Source organism: Schistocerca cancellata, chromosome 4, assembly GCF_023864275.1.
Source record: "Schistocerca cancellata isolate TAMUIC-IGC-003103 chromosome 4, iqSchCanc2.1, whole genome shotgun sequence".
Classification (NCBI taxonomy): domain Eukaryota; kingdom Metazoa; phylum Arthropoda; class Insecta; order Orthoptera; family Acrididae; genus Schistocerca; species Schistocerca cancellata.
The window spans coordinates 367,852,461-367,871,053 of record NC_064629.1 but is presented as its reverse complement, the minus strand read 5'-3'; the positions used below and the strand labels follow the sequence as shown (position 1 = coordinate 367,871,053).

General features: G+C 39.4%; 1 protein-coding gene across 3 annotated transcripts in view; it reads left to right on the top strand.

The window, feature by feature from the left end:
- The first annotated feature begins 6,978 nt into the window (after positions 1-6,978).
- Positions 6,979-18,593, top strand: part of LOC126184679 (UPF0587 protein v1g245604) — a 131,202-nt gene continuing 119,587 nt past the window's right edge. For all 3 annotated transcript variants that reach the window (XM_049927170.1, XM_049927169.1, XM_049927168.1), the window contains exon 1: positions 6,979-7,136. The gene's annotated coding sequence lies outside the window, so the exon portion shown is untranslated. The remainder of the gene's footprint in view (positions 7,137-18,593) is intronic.

Below are 18,593 nucleotides of genomic sequence, written 5' to 3'. Positions count from 1 at the left end.
ACAGAAATGCTATTTGAATCAGTATCAGTACAACGTTCAAAGGTGGAAAAGCGTTTCATATTAGGGATATATATGTATATATCCCTATATATATAACAGCCTTGTCTCGCAGAACTTCTTGCTCTTTTAGAGAACAATTTACCTGACTGTTCTGTGATATATATATATATATATATATATATATATATATATATATATATATATATATATATATATATATCATAGAACAGTCAGGTAAATAGTTTTCTAAAAGAGCAAGAAGTTCTGCAAGACAAGGCTGTTAGGCAATTTGTATATATAATAGTTGCAAGTGATTTAAATATTAACTATCTGAAATAAAGCTGTTATTCAAGGAGTTTTAGTAATTTAATCTGTCCCCAGTAGCTGAGTGATCAGCGCGACAGAATGTCAATCATAAGGGCCCTGGTTCGATTTCCGGCTGGGTCGGAGATTTTCTCCGTATGGGGACTGGGTGTTGTGTTGTCCTAATCATCACCATTTCATCCCCATCGACGTGCAAGTCGCCGACACGGCGTCAAATTGAAAGACTTGCACCCGGCGAATGGTCTACCTGACGGAAGGCCCTAGTCACACGACATTTACACCACAGTAATTTAATCAATACTTACGATCTAAGTCTAGTAGTAAATAGCTCCACAAGGTGCAGTAAAGACACAGAGACATTAATAGATCATGTAATTACTAATATTCCACAATACAGACAAAAGTACAGGTCACAAACTCAGCATTTGCTGAACACCCTGAGGTATTAATAGTGATATCAGATGAGACAAAAAAAGCTTTGTGTTCTGCCTTATGGCAGGTCTTGCACAGGGGAAGCCTCATCAGGGAGGTCCACTGCATCAGCGTCTTGGGAAGTGATTCCAGCGGTGGTTTCCCATTGCCTTCCACTGATGGTGATGAAATGATAATGAGGACAACACAACAACCAGTCCCTGAGTGAATAAAATCTACGACCTAGCCGGGAATCGAACACGTGGCCCCTTGGCGATGAGATAGCAATGTCAGAAAATATCTTTTAAAAAATGTGATAAACAAAGCAAGAAAATCTATGGAGGCTACAAAGATTAATGCAATGTAAAGACTGAAGGTATATATACCAAACAGCAAACGTAAATAAGGAATGGGAATGATTCTCCAAAACATTATCCTACTGCATAGATCTTGCATGTCCATTAGTATGTAGGAATACAAATGTTAAGTGCAGTAGAAATTGGGTCACACCAAATGTAAAAAAAAAGAGGGAAGAGCTAAAAACTACGTATGAAAATCTTAGATGACTCCAATGCAAGCACAGTGTTATGCCTATATGGACAAGAAAAGAACATATAAGAAAATAATAAAGACACCTGATCTAATTACTACATAAGCAAAATAAAAACTTCTAATAACGTCACAAAGATAATATGGTCGCACATAAAGACACAGAGGGCGTAGGTATGAAAAACAGTGGGAACATAACTACAAAGAAAAATGGAAAAGAAATCAGGGACCTTAAAGAAGTCAGTAATCTTTTAAACCGACATTATGCTGTGGTAGTGGACAAAATCCATACTATGAACTGCTAATGAGATAAAAAGATTCTTCCTTCTGCCAATAAATGAACTGGAATTAGTAAAAACAGTACATGGATTAAAAACGAAAAAATATTGAGGGACTAGATGCTATATCTACTAGACTAATTAAATGCTGCCTGCGGTAGATGGTAAAGGCTCTGTTTCTCTCGTAAACTTAGCCATGGAAGAAGGAATTTCCAGTGTGTTTAAAAAGAGTAAGTGAACTCTATTCTCAAAGGAGGCAGCAAGGAAGATCCAGGTAATTACCAACCAATGATTATTACACCTGTCTGATCTAAAATAATAGAATGTATAATTAAAGATAGAATAGTAAATTTTATAGAAAAATGCAATACTTTGAATGATGCTCAGCAATGGTATAGAAAGGGGTCCATCCACAAATACAGCAATAGCTGAATTTGTAGAATGTGTAACTAAGGCACTATATAAATAAAAGAACCATTGTGGTAGGTTTCTCAGCCTTTCAAAAGCTTTTGACTGTGAGTGCCACAATACATTATTAAAAAAGCTTAAGTGTTATAAGTTTTCTGATATAAAGCAGAAAGCAGTTGATATCACAAAATCATTCATGGAAAATAGAGAACAGAGGGCAGATATAAAACAAAATGTCAACTATACTATTACAAATGTCTACCCAGGTTTTGAGTTCGTTAAATATGAAGTGTATGAAGGACCAGTGCTGGACCCACTACTTTTTATTTTACATGTGAATGATATATAAGTAGTGTTTCAGCAGATAACTTAAAGAAGCAAGCTACTCTAAATATGGAAAATGGAAACAACTGTTTCAGAGGAAGTAATCTTTTTACAGACACAAATAAAACCACTTGGATCTAAAAGAGACAGAAACTTATAAATTCCTGGGTGTGACAGTGGATAGGTACTTGACGTAGGAGAAGCATGTAAATAATATTTGTCGAACTTCAAGTATATTTATTACGAGAAAAATGTTAACGTTAATAGCCTGCTGTTGCTACCGAGCAGTTCTAGGCGATTCAGACTGGAACCGCGAGACCACAACAGTCGCAGGTTCGAATCCTGCCTCATGCATGGTTGTGTGTAATGTCCTTAGGTTAGTTAGGTTTAAGTAGTTCTAAGTTCTAGGGGACTGATGACCTCAGATGTTAAGTCCCATAGTGCTCAGTGCCATTTGAACGATTTGTTAATGTTAATAAACATTCAAACACTGGAAACAATGTACTATAGGATAATCCATTCGCAAATTTCATATTGTATCCTGGCCTGGGGAAATTCTGCATATGTACACATACAAAGAGTAGTAAAGCGACAAAAGAAGGCTGTAAGGTGAATAACAAATTTATCACCTAGATATCCCTGCAGAAATAAATACAGGGAACTAAATGTATTAACAGTAGAGTTACTATACATGAACGAAACAATTATTTGTGTAAAAAATAAGCATGCTGCAATGTTGAACAGAGATATGCATAACTATAAAACAAGAAACAAATATGATTATCATACTAAAGGAAGCCATTTCGAATTAACTGACAAAGAGGCTGTAAAAGCAGGATGTCTTACATACAACAGTTTACCAAATTATATAAAAATAATTGAAAACAGGTCTATTTTCAAAAGTACACTAAAATATCACTTGATTTAAACTTGTCCATGCGGTGTTAAATGATTCCTTGAAGCAAAAAAGTAATGTAACGTCTCATATGTAACTCTGAAAACATGTAGAAACTAATTTTAATCTTTAGTAATTATATATATATATATAAGCTTGTACATTATGAATTACCTCGAAGGAAACGGTGTATTGACACACAGTCAACAAGGGTTTAGAAAACATCGTTCCTGTGAAACACAACTAGCTCTTTATTCACATGAAGTGCTGAGTGCTATTGACAAGGGATTTCAGATCGATTCCATATTCCTAGATTTCCCGAAGGCTTTTGACACCGTACTACACAAGCGGCTCATAGTAAAATTGCCTGCTTATGGAATATCGTCTCAGTTATGTGACTGGATTTGCGATTTCCTGTCAGAGAGGTCACAGTTCGTAGTAACTGATGGAAAGTCATCGAGTAAAACAGAAGTGACTCCAGGCATACCCTTTGCTGTTCCTTACCTATATAAACGATTTGGGAGACAATCTGAGCTGTCATCTTCGGTTGTTTGCAGATGACGCCGTCGTTTACCGACTAATAAGTCATCAGAAGATCAAAACAAACTGCAAATCGATTTAGAAAAAATATCTGAATGGTGCGAAAAGTGGCAGTTGACCCTAAATAACGAAAAGTGTGAGGTCATTCACATGAGTGCTAAAAGGAAGTCGTTAAACTTCGGTTACACGATAAATCAGTCTAATCTAAAAGCCCTAAAGTCAACTAAATATCTAGGTATTACAATTACGAACAACTTAAAGTGGGAAGAACACAAAGAAAATGTTGTTTGGACGGCTAACCATATGCTGCGTTTCATTGGGAGGAGACTTAGAAAATCTAACAGACCTACTAAGGAGACTGCATACACTACGCTTGTCCATCCTCTTAGAATACTGCTGCATGGCGTGGGATCCTTACCAGGTAGGACTGACGGAGTACATCGAAAAAGGTCAAAGAAAGGCAGCACTTTTTGTATTATCGCGAAATATGGGAGAGAGTTCCACAGAAATAATACAGGATTTGGGCTGGAAAACATTAAAAGAAAGGCGTTTTTCGTTGCGCAGAATCTTCTCACGTAATTCCAATCACCAACTTTCTCCTCCAAATGCGAAAATGTTTTGTTGACACCGACCTACATAGGGTGGAACGATCACCACGAAAAAATGAGGGAAATCTGAGCTCGTACAGAAAGATATACGTGTTCATTCTTTCCGCGCGCTGTACAAAATTGGAATAATAGAGAATTGTGGAAGTGGTTCGATGAATCCTCTGCCAGGCACTAAAATGTGATTTGCAGAGTATTCATGTAGATGTAGATCTAGATGCTATTTTTGATGATACTGATATATGCATGTAGTTATGTATTTTTGAAACTTGTGATTTTTCAAAAATCATGTAAACTTGTCCAATAACATTGTACAGAATGGTTCACAGACATAAATAAATAAATAAATGAAAATATAACAGCTTTGCTCATTTATGTATCTGTCATCTACATGTACAAGGAAATGAAGGTTAAAAGGAAATTGAAACCATATTTATTCATTCAAATTTTTTACAAATAACACTTTATCCTTCATTGATAACTCTTGTGTTAGCTTATTTGAGACCCCCAAATGATATCTATGTGTAATCCACTTCAACATCCAGTATGTTTGAAACCATTTTTTTTGGCAATATTTCTATGATGTCTTGAGCTACAATCTGAGCAACAACATTGACACACACATGTAAATTTCAGATGGTACCACCTTGAATACAGTACCAGGTAAAAATCTGGTCGCCGATGTGCAAACTCATCTGATAAATCTCAGTTGACACCATATTAAAAACCGTACCACTAGAATTTTGATAGGACCGTGTGCAACAAGGAGCACACGGCACCACTGCCGCCATACCACTTGCTGTGGTGTGACTTCAATTACATGTTTAAACCCAGCCTAATGTCACAGTCGCGACTCTCACTGCTGTAAAAGTTGTTACCGTTTGACAGCTGGAGCGAGTGGCGAGAAAGGAGAACTTCAGATACGTCGTAAGAGTAGTGTTTCTTTTGCATCCCTTTCCTACGTGATTTACGAAATATTTGATTTATTTTTTTTCCTCCAAGTGTTTGTGTAATATCAGAAGGCATATATGATTCTAAAATGAGCGCAAGTAGGGATAAACCTCATGAATCCAGTGGCAAGTTACAGTACATTCGTGAAGTAACACTTGTGATGTTGGATAGAACTGCAGCTTACCACGTTGATATTAACGGAATATAAACACATAGATTCACACATAAGAAGCACAAACATGTACCTCTACATGCAGAAGGGATCGACGCCTCGTTTATCGTTCCATACTACTACGTTTTAGTCATTGTCACCTGTTGCCACAAGTACGACCTTCATCTTTATATTATTCTAAGTGGGACGAGCAACTGCCAAATACTGGGAGAAATATACTGTGAGTGTAAACCCCAAGTCCTCAAAGCCAATAAGACTGTCAGAAGTGCTATAAAATGTTAAATTTTCCATCAGAGATTTTTCATTGAATGACATATGCATTAGTTTATCAGTATCGGAGAAATTCTGTACCTTCTGCATTAAAAGATTGTCACTTATATTACATTTTATTTGTATGTCTTCCACATACGTTTGTAATGTACACACTGATGGAAACATAAAATATTCTGACAAAACCTTTATGCCTGACTGCTGTAATATAATAAATTTAGAGCAAACAGCTTAATTTTGTCTCTCCATCTTGCAGATGGCATGCTAATCTGGCTTAATAACAAGCCAAGGGCACCTTTCTTCAAATATTGGGATCCTATAGTCTTCAAAATTTGTTCGTAATTCTTCGGTTGATCCTTCTGATACAGTTTCTGTTGCTGTCCGTACTTAAAATGATAGTCACTTTCCTTGTCCCATTACAGTTTTGCACGAAGTCTAGCGATCTGCAAATTCTGATACTCCACTCGCGTTTTCTAAACACAGACAACTGCTTAATTTTAGCACTTCATCTTCAAAGCAGGCCTGTGTTGACGACTAGATGAACCTGGCACAGATATATGGAGAGTTGAACATTCTGTTTTTGTGCCTTAGGAGTGTTTTACACCTTTAGACGAATTATCGAACCTTTGTGTAAGTCTCCTCTTCATCGTCAGTTGAGGTGGCGTATTTGGAATGTCAAACAATGTGGTTAACTGCATTCCGCACGAGTTTATTATTGTCTGCGTTCACGAGCTGGTTTTGTTCGATGTGTAGCGGACAAAACTTAACATTATTATATAGGTAAGCATGGCCTTTTCCATAAGATCTTCTCCTCTGCTATTCACTAGCTGTTTTATAGTCCTAAAATGAAACATTTATCATCAATATACATGTAATTTGCAAGCGAATTCTGACGATGCAGTTTAGTGACATGATGCTATATACGTCTCAGGGTCCTTAGGATAAGTATAAAAAGACAGATGTGGTATCTTCTTTTTGTTATTGCTGCAATTTATTGCGCTACGGTACGCTCCTGTTCGTAAAAACCATTGTACAAACTAAAATAAACAAGTATTATTCGCTAAAGTTTTCACTATCGCACCGAACTCAACAGTTTAACTTACTGGCCGCTTGGAGCGCTTTTAGCGCAGTAAGCAACAAAATCGAGGCGAAGTGTCGCGACTGTTATGTCATCAAACTGTGCTAAAGTTAAGTGGCGCCACTTTAGTTAATGTGGGGAAAGCGGCATTTCTTTCGGGAATCGAAATATGATGATCTTTGACCAAGACGCTCAGTGTGACGGCACGGCAGTTGGCCACAGTTTGGCAGAGGAAGAGGTTGTGTGTATTTGAGTGGCTTAGTTGCCGGCGTCCCAAGCTTAGTAAAATCGCTCATTTTAGATGTGACAACCTTCTTACGTGCTTGTAAAGGTTAGTACTAACTGTTTTGCAAAGTTTATAGTGTCAACTGTAGTTGCTTTTTGTTTATGTGATTTGATGTAGTGTTGCATGCTATGGGTAGAGTGCATTTAGTGGGTTTCACGCAAAGAATCGTTGTATTGGTTACTTGTAATCGTTTGGTGTGTCAGATATTGTTGAATTTGTTCCTATGTGTTTTACTTGAAGAACATATGTCATTAAAGTTTGTTGCGATACTCTCTTCTGTTGTGAATAATACTATTTCGTTTTGTTGCCAGTGACTGCATATATCAAAAGTTCCTTGCGTATAACGTATGTCGTACACTGTAAGTGTGGAAGTTGTACCAGCTATTCTGTATGCTTTCTTGGTACAAGATGTCTTATGTGGATGACTAGTCAGAAAATTTGCTACTACTATCTAACTAAAATCCAATCTTTGCAGCAAATCGTGTCCCGATTGATGTTTTTAGTATGGTGTGAGTGTTTACGCGCATGACAATTTTTTGATTGTATACAGAAGAGGGTGTTTTTCATGAATTTGTTGGTTGCGTCATTAGTTCAGTTAATGATTAATTAAGGTGGTTTGCTATTGTTGAATTTGCCGTTGTTATATAACTAAAGTTTTCAACACTAGTTTTTGGAACGAGTTGGGGTTTCTTGATATTTCTAGACTTAGGTCACGTCAAGTTATCGATACCAATTTTTGGAGACAATTAAGGATTGGTGAACTTGTAAGCTACATTGGTCAAGTGAAATTTAAATACTAGTTTTTTTTTATGTGTGGAACTAGTTCGTTGTATTCTGTACTTCATCTATGTAGATAAAGTGAAATTACCGATACCAGTTCGTGTAGATTGGGATGTGGTGGTATAGTAGAGTTCAGTTTATCTACTTAAGGCAGTTGAAGTTGATGATAAAAATATTGTGAGTTTCGTGTAGTCCTGGCTTACTAGATTTTTCCTTAAGTTAGTGTTCGAGTATGTACTATGAATTAGAATTGCTGTATGTTTTGCTTGTCCCCACTCAAAATTCCGGATTCACCTGGTGGTCCCGTTCGTTTCGTGTTGTTCTGTGGATTATTTTGTATAATGGCATTTTCCCCACCTGCTCCTTGAATGTGTGACAACATGGTCACCATATTGCATCAGGGCGAATTGGCAATGTCTGCCACCTTGATGACAGTGGTCAAAGCTGTCGTACGGTATCGGGTGTTTAAGTTTTATCATCTGGTGTGACGATAGTTGTTGGCACTTCCCTGTATGCAGTAGAACATGTGAGTTACTGTATACAGTCTAAGCGCATTTGTGCACCACATTTGGTAAACCCAATGCAAAACCTGACACTTAGTGAGTGCACTGTGCAAGTACTGAACATCTGCAATATACGAGTACTGGTGGCCAACCATCAGAAGTGTATTTCAAGCAGCTGCAGGCGCAACTACAATGCCAGTACCAGCTGCTGAATGTACAGCTACAAGAGCAGTGGCAACTGGTGTACCACCAGCAAGATCTCCTCTGGGCGTAAGAGCAACAGCAAGTGGTGTTGGTTGCTGCGTTACACACAGGGTATACCAAAGTAGGCAGCAGATAGCACCTGAGAAGTACTACGCTGAAATTTCCTCAGGGCAGCAAACTTGTTTATAACTAAGCCATCAACAAAGTGTCACAATAGATGTGGGACCAGTCCCCGTAACAATTGACGGCACAAGTCTGCCACTGCCTGTGTGTAATGATAATGTCAGTGAGATGAAGTCACATTATGTGTGGCATCCAAGTGCGGAAGTGCAGTTTCTCTCTTTTAGGACCCAACTTACATGGACAGACTGCCCAGCCCTATGGTTAAATGCCACAAACCATTTCATCTCAACTGGTCACTGGCATAATACAGATGCAAGGAAATAAATCCACACTACAATAATCTTAGACAGCTGGACTGCCCTTTAAGGGAGTGATGTGGTCACGAAACTTCCCAGGCACAGACTTATACCAAGGGCAAAGAGAAGTGAAGTGACCTCATGACATTTTCGCTAATGCATATACAACGGGTAAATTATCTACCATACAAGGAGCTGGGAGATAGAAAATCCTCTTCATTGCTGTGTCGCTTTTTGGAGTGTTCAAAAATGTCTGATGAAGCTGTTTGCCCCCTGTGGCTGCCATGTGTGCCAGAAATGCACCACACGTTGCTGTCAGAGATTTGAGAACAGAAGTTTTTTGACCCATGACCCTGCTGTCAGCCCCCTCCCCATTGATACACACCAAAATCTACCAACTGAAGTTTAACAAGATTGTGGAAACAGGTCTTTTAAACATAATATTTAAGCCTTTCAAAGTGGGATGAATATTTCTACCTTAGATGTTTTGGAAGCAATGGATGTCAATGTAGATAACTGTAGGAAAAGGAAAAGAGATCCCCCCCCCCAAGGGCAAGCATGCCTTCAACAGCAACTTGACAAACAGTGGCAACATCCCTCCATAACAACCTACAGCTGGTGACATATCTGAACCTACACTTATGGAAAGCTTCTAAATGGCAATTTATTGTTATTGAATCCACCCACTCTATTATGGGCCTGTGGTTTCTTCCTATGACTTCTAGTTTCAGTTGTGGCGCAGTTATCCTGGGCTAACTCAGTGCAGGGTTCTGACTGTATTTTGTCACAGGACCACCTTTACTCTTGCTCTTCTTCACAGTATTTGTCACTATAATCAGTGGGTGTTCTAAGCCCCCCCCCCCCACACACCACTCAACAGTGCACCATATATGTACTACAGCAACCCCTCATGTCTTCCACCACAGAGCCATGCTCCTGACAAACATCAGTCCACCAATGTAGAATTCAGGGCTCGACAGAAGCGTCCGATCCCATGCATCTGCTTTGACCCGTGGCGTAAGGGTGTTGTCGTGTGTGACATCATGATGGCGCGGAGTTAGGTTTGTGAGTGTGGCGTGTTTGTAGATGTCGTCGTGTTGTGGTTTGTTGTGCTCTCTGGTGGTATGTTCAAGGTTTTCGTTTGTGTGGTGTAATGGGCTCAGTTTGCTTTCGCTCATTATTCAGAATTGTTCGAGTGTCGGCTGTGTTTGTGGTGTAATTCATTTCAGTGAGTTAACGATTTTGTGTGAAGGTTAATTTAGTGTTGTTCTCTGTACATTGTGTGGTAATTTTAGTAAAATTAATCTGTTGTTGTTTATGTTCACGAATGGATATGACGGATAAAATTAACAGTGCGCTGGTCAAGGGAAGTGTTTGATCCCAATGTGTGGCTGTGTATGTTGATATTGGTATCGAGAGATGTTTTTGAGCTATATAGGCCAAGGGAAGTGTTTGATCCTAACTTATGGGATCGGGAGCTGCTGTTGAGCTATATAGGTCAAGGGAAGTGTCCGATTCCAGATGATATTTTGTTTAGTGGTATTTGTGGAGTTTTGTGATGATGGTTTTTTATCATCGTTTTGTATGGTTTGTATGGGGGTGGGTGTCTAAATTTGTTTATATTTAGTTTGCCCCCACCCAAAAACACCCCATTTCCTGTGCTTGTCCCATTAGTGTCATTAGGCTTTTTGTGGAAAGTGTGTGTGTTCGTTTTTCGATGTATTTTCGTTCTCATAATTTGTACGTACCGACTTTATATGCGCCATATTGGAATCGTGGTTTATGGTCGTTTCGGCCATATTTGTGACGTCATGGGTCAAAGCAGACGTGCGGGATCAGACGCTTCCATATTTCCGAATTCAGCACAGTGGTCCAGGCAGCCATAGCATGACCATGTGAAAGCACATGGATGTCTCATTTGTAATTTGAAGCAAAGGTACCAGTCAGTGGGCAGACGTTGTTGTTATAGAGCACCGAATGCTCAAACACTTCGTAGCCTCTGTCTATGAGACACATTGGAGATTTTGTGTGTTATCTTTCTGTGCATATCTTTTTTCTCCGTGTTGGGCCTTGTCAGTGGCTATGACCAGATCCCAGTGGCTCCAGAGGACATACACTGAATGGTTATAACTACACCTGTTCGTACATGTCATACAGGCTGCATAATGCAACACCCTTTCCTAATGATGTGCTAAGGGCCTAGACTTCTGTTCCACATACATTGATGATGTACTGATGCCATCACCTTGGCCAGATCAACACAAATGTTGTATCTGAGTTGTTTTCTGCCACTTTATCAACTATGGAACTTCTCTGAATCCCACCAACCGTGCTGTTAGTGTTACAGAAACAATGTTTGTCAAATTTAAGATATCTGCTGCTAGCACATGCTCACCTCCAGAATAGTCATCGCCCTGAGTATGTATTTGGTTTCAACCTCAGTGCCAGAACTGCTTCCACCCCTAGACTTGATAAACTTTTACCATTGCTATATACCTCATGCTGTTGAAGTTCAGATGCCACACTACACAGCCCCTGATGGTCACACAGCTTTTGGTTTCACATGTCTCACACGGAATCATGATTCACAGGAGATGTTCAAAGCATGCCATGTAAGTACAACATAGGGTCTGCTGCTCACATCTTCTCCTTGTATTTTTGGAGTGCCAGATTGCAGATGCTTCAGCTCATTCTGTGAGTATGGTTTTGCGGCAGCATGGTCCTCCAAAAATGCTGGCAGTATAATGGTGCTTTTGGCCACCAATCTATACTGAGCTCCTAGCTGCCTATGGAGCCAGAAAATATTTCAGGCTGAAGTTCTCCACTATATACACCAACCATTGTCTGGTGATATTTGATTTTTTATAGCCCTTTAACAGCCATCAATCAGACCAGTTGAACCATCTGAATTTCATTACACATTTCACCACTGGCATTAGGCATGTCATTATTGCTGGAAATGTTTGCTAAACTCTTGTCAAGTTGGCAGCACATCTTAACCAATAGAACTCAATGGCCTCTCCGTGGTGCAGTGCAAGGGTCATGCTGCAAGGACCATCAGCCCTTCAATTGTAGTGAGTGCCACTGCCAGCTGCTGATGTAGCTGTGTGCTGCAATGAAGCTGCAGCCACCAATGGTTGTATTTAGCCACATCCGTATGTCACTGTGTATATGAGGTGTTGTATGGAAATAGTCATCTAAGCATATGCACTACAAGGGAACTGGTGAGAACACTTAGTATTGTGTGGTGTGCAGGAAGACTGCCACCATGGACCCTGTAGAGCATTCCCTGCAAAAAGTGCAAAGCAATGTCATGTATAGCCACCTCTTGGCAACTTGGTTACTACTGGCAGGTTTCGTACACCTGCATCTAGATATTGTCTACACCCTGCTTGTTTCTCTTAACTTCTTCACAGTGATGGACTGTCTTATTGGGTGGCTAGAACACTAAAAGCACAGGCAGTGGAGAGGATGACCCATGTCTCTTTATGTTCATTTGCATAGCACATTTCAGTTGTCTGGATCAGGTGACATCCGTCAAAGGTCAGCAATATTACATAGGGGTTTTCCATACTGTGGTGCAACTGTAAAGCATTCTCCTTGGAAAAATGACCACATCATATAGCATCTCATGGAATGGTAAAGAAAACTTTATTGTTCACTTAAAGGTGAGTTTACGCTTGTGCAACTTTTTGTGCCCACTAAATGCATGCAGCTGTTGCATGAAGAGCTAAGGAGGCACATACACTGGTGCAAAGTCACACATGCCTCTGATTTGTGTGCATCAGCCACTGTGCACTGGTGCAGGAGTTCCCCCATCCTAGATGTGGAGACAGGTGCAACAGTTGGGTGAATGTCTGCTGTTCTCCCTGTTCGGTGTTTTGTTTTACTACATCCTACAGTTAAAATTGATTTTTGCATGCATTCAAATTTGCCGTTGCTTTAGCACTTTGGCAAAGTGGTGTAATGGGAAACACGTGGAATTTGAACAGCATTATTGTGTATTTCCTTTTTTCTGATTGGTTGATTCCATGGATTGTAAAGACAGAGTGAAGCTAATTAACTGTCCAGTTTCTCACAAATAACCAGAATGTAACAAAGGCAAACCAGAACAAAAGAAACTTTTGTCCATCCTACTGATGAAAATGTGTTAAAAGGAGTGATTCTGGGGTCTTTGATGTGCCGAAGCTGTCTTGGTTGCTTTACAAGTTGCTTTCATTTAGTATTAATTTTTATTGGAGAGACCAAATAAAATAACACAGAAATCTCTACTGGAAGTATGCATTCATAAAATCCTTTGATTTGCAAATGTAAGTGTAAATACAACATCTAGTATCTGGCATTTCTTCATTGACCAGTAGCCAGTCCTTGTCTGTTGCAGATCCATATACTGCAGAAACTACTTCCCTCTATGTTCCACAAATTTCATCTATCATCACCTCTGGCTTCGCCAGAAAATTGAATTCATCACAGCAACAATAAAATGCCATGATGTTTCAGACTCTTTCTAATGCCTCAGTCTATGAGCTCGGGTTGATAGAAGAGTCTGATCCCACACTTCAGCTTTGACTCGTGACGTAAGGGTGTTGTCGTGTGTGACGTCATGACAGCGCGGAGTTTGGTTTGTGAGTGTGGTGTGTTTGTAGATGTCGTCGTGTTGTGGCTTGTTGTGCTCTCTGGTGGTATGTTCAAGGTTTTCGTTTGTGTGGTGTAATGGGCTTAGTTTGCTTTTGCTCATTATCCAGAATTTTTCGAGTGTCGGCTGTGTTTGTAGTGGAATTTGTTTCAGTGAGTTAACGATTTTGTGTGAAAGTTAATTTAGTGTTGTTCGCTGTACATCGTGTGGTAATTTTAGTAAAATTAATCGGTTGTTGTTTTTGTTCAGGAATGGATATGACGGATAAAATTAACAGAGTGCAGGTCAAGGGAAGTGTTTGATCCCAATGTGTGGCTGTGTATGTTGATATTGGTATCGGGAGATGTTTTTGAGCTATATAGGCCAACGGAAGTGTTTGATCCTAATGTATGGGATCGGGAGCTGCTGTTGAGCTATATAGGTCAAAGGCAGTATCCGATGCCAGATGATATTTTGTTTAGTGGTATTTGGGGAGTTTTGTGATGTCGGTTTCTTCTTTTTTGTCGTTTTGTGTGGTTTTGTATGGAGGTGGGTGTCTAAATTTGTTTATATTTAGTTTGCCCCCCCCCCTGCCGCCAAAAAAAAACACCCCATTTCCCACTCTTGTCCCGTTAGTGTCATTAGGCTTTTTGTGGAAAGTGTGTGTGTTCGTTTTTCGATGTATTTTCGTCCTCATAATGTGTACGTACTGACTTTATATGCGCCATATTGGAATCGTGGTTTATGGTCGTTTCCGCCATATTTGTGACTTCATGGGTCAAAGCAGACGTGCGGGATCGGACGCATCCGTATTTCCATGAGCTCTCAAAGTGCACCAAAAATACATATTCATAATATAAACAGAAGGTCATTATAACCATTTTTATTTGATGCTTGTTATTTTTCCCTCAATATAAAGTTATCTCCTGTTCAGAATTCATTATGATTCACATTTTAGGGAAATAAAATACACACAATGGCATATTCTTGAGGTATTCATTGTAAATGTTAAGTATATAGCAAGTGTTTCCCCAGAGTAAGCCGTATGTTTGCTAGTCCTCTCGCGGCTTTTAGGCAGTGTTCACATTGGCAGCTGGGCTGTGCCTTGCTGGCAACATTCAAGATGTTTACTATTTCTGATGTGATGTGAGGTGGCAGCCAGAGCAAGCTGATGAAGCTACACTTCAGCTTCTGCAGTAGACATTAGATGTCTCCAATCTGTTCTTATCAAAAGTGTCACTGCACAGGGGATTTTTTTATGAATGGTGGGGAAAAATTACAAGTATTGTACTGATACATGCAAAGTTTTTTATTATTAAAATAACATGTACATAGTCCATCTATTTTCATAGACTTGTAGCAATATGAAACTAAAGAGCGATATTTTCTTATGTCCTTTTATTATTTCAGTTAAAATGGTGAAATCAAAATGGGAAAAGTCTCAGATAAAAAAAAAAAAATAAAAAAAAAACCCCTTGCTAAAGTGAGATTAGCTGGTCCAGGGGGAACATCCATCAAAATGCAGTACCACTTGGCCTTGGCTGCACTAAACGAATTTCTTAAGACATTTTAATGCCAAGACCTCCTGTGTGCATAGTTACGTGTCAGTGGAAAGAGAACTAGTGAGCCAAATGGGATTATCTCAAGAAATTTCGCTTTTTAATCTGTCTTTCACAAAAGGGTCATTCTGAGAAGTCATTATTAGCTCCAGTCAATGAACCATTACCACTATCGTGTATCACATAATTATAAAAGAAGAAAAGATACTTGTAGCAGCTCAGGTATGAATTGGCTTTGGAGGCACACAGACTCCATCCAATATGATGACTCTTGTTCCTTTCCGAGGAGTCTCGGGAGTGCAGTGAATGCCCTCCTCCTTCAAGGACATTTGTAAAATTTAAAATACAAGCACTTATGTATAATGAATGGGACAGTTCTGTGAAAAGTTTTCCTTCAAAACAGTGTGTACTAATTCCTCTTGCTTTGTCATACACAATTGTTCTTTTGCTCTTGTACTCCTACGAAAATTTATGGTTTTGGAATTTTTCTTGATTGTGCTGCAGCAGATAGTGAGGTATACTACAGTTCAATGTGTAATATGGATAACTTTTTCACAAAAGTTGTTTAGTTCATGTCAGGGAAAAACATAGGTAAATGTTGGTTAGTGTTCATGAGATGAGTCCCTAACCCAATAAAACACTGAAGTCATTTTTCTGTAAGATGGGTCAAACTGGCCAGCAGTGAAGAGGTGGCTGCGCCTTTGTATCTGCTACTGTGTATGTCAGCTGTCTAAGGGTGGGAATACACCTCATGGTTTCATTTCTACTGGTTTGAACTGAATGAGAGTACAGTCCTAAACCTGAAAAAAATTTGCAGTGTGAGATCAGGTGATCCAAAGAGAAGGCCATTGAAAGTAAGTTCCACTAGGCCTTGGTTTCATCATGGATTTTCTACAAAAGTATTTTTTCTAAGAGCTGTGTACAGTTCTGTGAAGTTGAGATAGGTAATTCTCCAACTGATGGTATTGCATTCTCCCAGAAATACAAAAGCGAAGATATTGGAGAGAAAAACTTTGTGTATTTATCACTTTAGATGTAGAAGCAGCTGTAAATGTACTTCTGTTTCTGACATCTGTGTTTTTCATTCCAGCTAGAAAGCAATTAAATAGAATCTCAGGTTTTTATTATAGTCAACCCACGCCACAATCTCATCATACATTAATTTATTCTCTTCTAGTTTCATATATGAAATGTACATTCCACTTAATTCTAAGCTGTGGGCAAAAATTGCTTGTTTGCTATTTATGATGTGAGGTGTGGGCTGCTGTATGACCATAGTAGATGACTGCAATGTGATCAGTAGCTGCCAAGGGAAAAATTAATCTGTGTCTTCTGAACACAGATGGTTAAAATTGTATGCTAAACCTGCACAAATTGTCACCTTGCACTCCCAGCATTGATGCCCTTCAGTAACTCACATATACTTGTGAAAGAAAACAGTGTCACCACCATTTCAAACACACTTCTGTACTTTTAGCTGTATTTCACTTGCTGTAATGTGTGGGCTAAAAGTAGTGAACAGTAGGCTACATGCTATCACACTTTACCAATACAAGATTTGTAAATCAAGTACACGTGCTTGACAAATAGCATCATTTCATAATGACCATTACGAATTATAAAAAGGTAACTAGTTTAAGAAGCTAAGATCCCAAACTACCACATGTGAAAAAATCAGATTTTTAAACCAAATACTTTCCTCAAAATCGATTGAGAAATGTTATGCAGCTAAAAAATGGGGTCAACGGAAGCATCCGATTCCACCTGTCAGCTTTGACTCGTTACGTATGGCTGTTGTGGTGTGCGACATCACGACAGCGCGGAGTTTAGTTTGTGAGAGTGGCGTGTTTGTAGGTGTCGTTTTGATGTGATCGGTGGTGCTATCAGGTGGTGTGTTTGTGTGTTAGGTGATGTTTTTGGTTTAGTTTGCGTGTTTATAGGTGGTGTATTGTTGCGGTTGGTGGTTCTCTCTGGTGGTGTGTTTATGGGTAGCGTGTTATGTGGCGTATGGATTTCATTTGCGTGGTAGCATCGCACGTGTGTGGAATAGGTGGTGGCTGTGCTTTCAGTGGAATATTTTTCAGTGAGTTAACGAATTTGGTTTTGTTATGTCGACATTAATGTACTTTTTTTCTGTTCATCGTATGTTAATTTTGGTAAATTGCTTTATGTCTTTAGTAGGTATGGATATGACTGACAAGGTCAACAGTTTTTGGTTGTCGGTGATGATGTGGGACAGTGCGTTGTCTCTAATAAAATTTCTTCAGCTATTCGGCCTGTTGGCTGATGTGAAGTGTTCAGTGTCTCGTGAGGAAATGAGGCTTATTAAAGTTCCTGCATCTCGGACCAGGGACGGCTATATGTGGAGATGTAAGGATAACAGCTCAAGGGAAGTTTTTGATTCCAATTTTGATTTTCTAGATGTTTTTTTTTGTATAGGTTTAAGTGTGGTGATGGTGAAAATCTTATGTTACTTACTGTTTTTATAGAAAATTGGGAAAGGGTTTTCCTCCCTCCTTCAAGCAGTTGCGTGTCCTGGCCCAGTGCTAAAAACACTCAGGTGTGAATGGGATCACTTGGGCGCATGTGATGAGAAAGAGGTATGCACCTACATACTTGCCTCTAATTGCACAGGCACATGGTGACTAGGCACAAGTTACACAGATGTAAGTGCATCTTAAGCCTGGTATTATGCCTTGCAACTGGGTCTTGGGTTTACACACTCATTACTATTGCTGGGAACTCCATAGTGCAATGGAGGACTGTGAATGGTCTGTAGAAGGGTTAACTTTCAGCAAGTCCTTGTGATTGTTGAGTGAATTCTTCCTGCTGTCTGCCACACCTGGCCTGCACAACAACTGGGTTCATAACAAACCTGCAGATGATGATGGAATAATTGGGACCAACATTTGCCTTGCACCACTAGCAAACAAGCAACATTTATTTTTACAGACCCATCCATAATTAAACATTTTTGTGCCATGTAAAGTTTCAGAGCTGCCTTACCAAGACCCTTGCCTAGTTGCAGAATGGAGGGTGAAAACACTGATTTTCCAAGTAAAACTGACAAAGAGAATCCATGTTTTGCTCAGGGTAATCCAGCATATCTAAGTGCTGAAGATGCTGCTAAATCACTGGCTGCTACCACACAGGTCCTTGTTCATCTCCTCAACTTGGCCCACAACTACTAAAAACCCACACAGAGTAGCCATAGCAAACAACCAGAGAAAAGGGCTTAACTATGACATTGCAATCCAGTATGGATCTGCAGGCAGTAACGGAACATAAAATATATATATGATTTCAGAGACCCAAACTTCAACAGTAGGAAACCAGCAACACTGGGGCATAATTTTACCAAGTACTATGGGTGACTACCTGCAGGAAGAACTCTGCAGTATCACAACAGCATAGAATCTTCG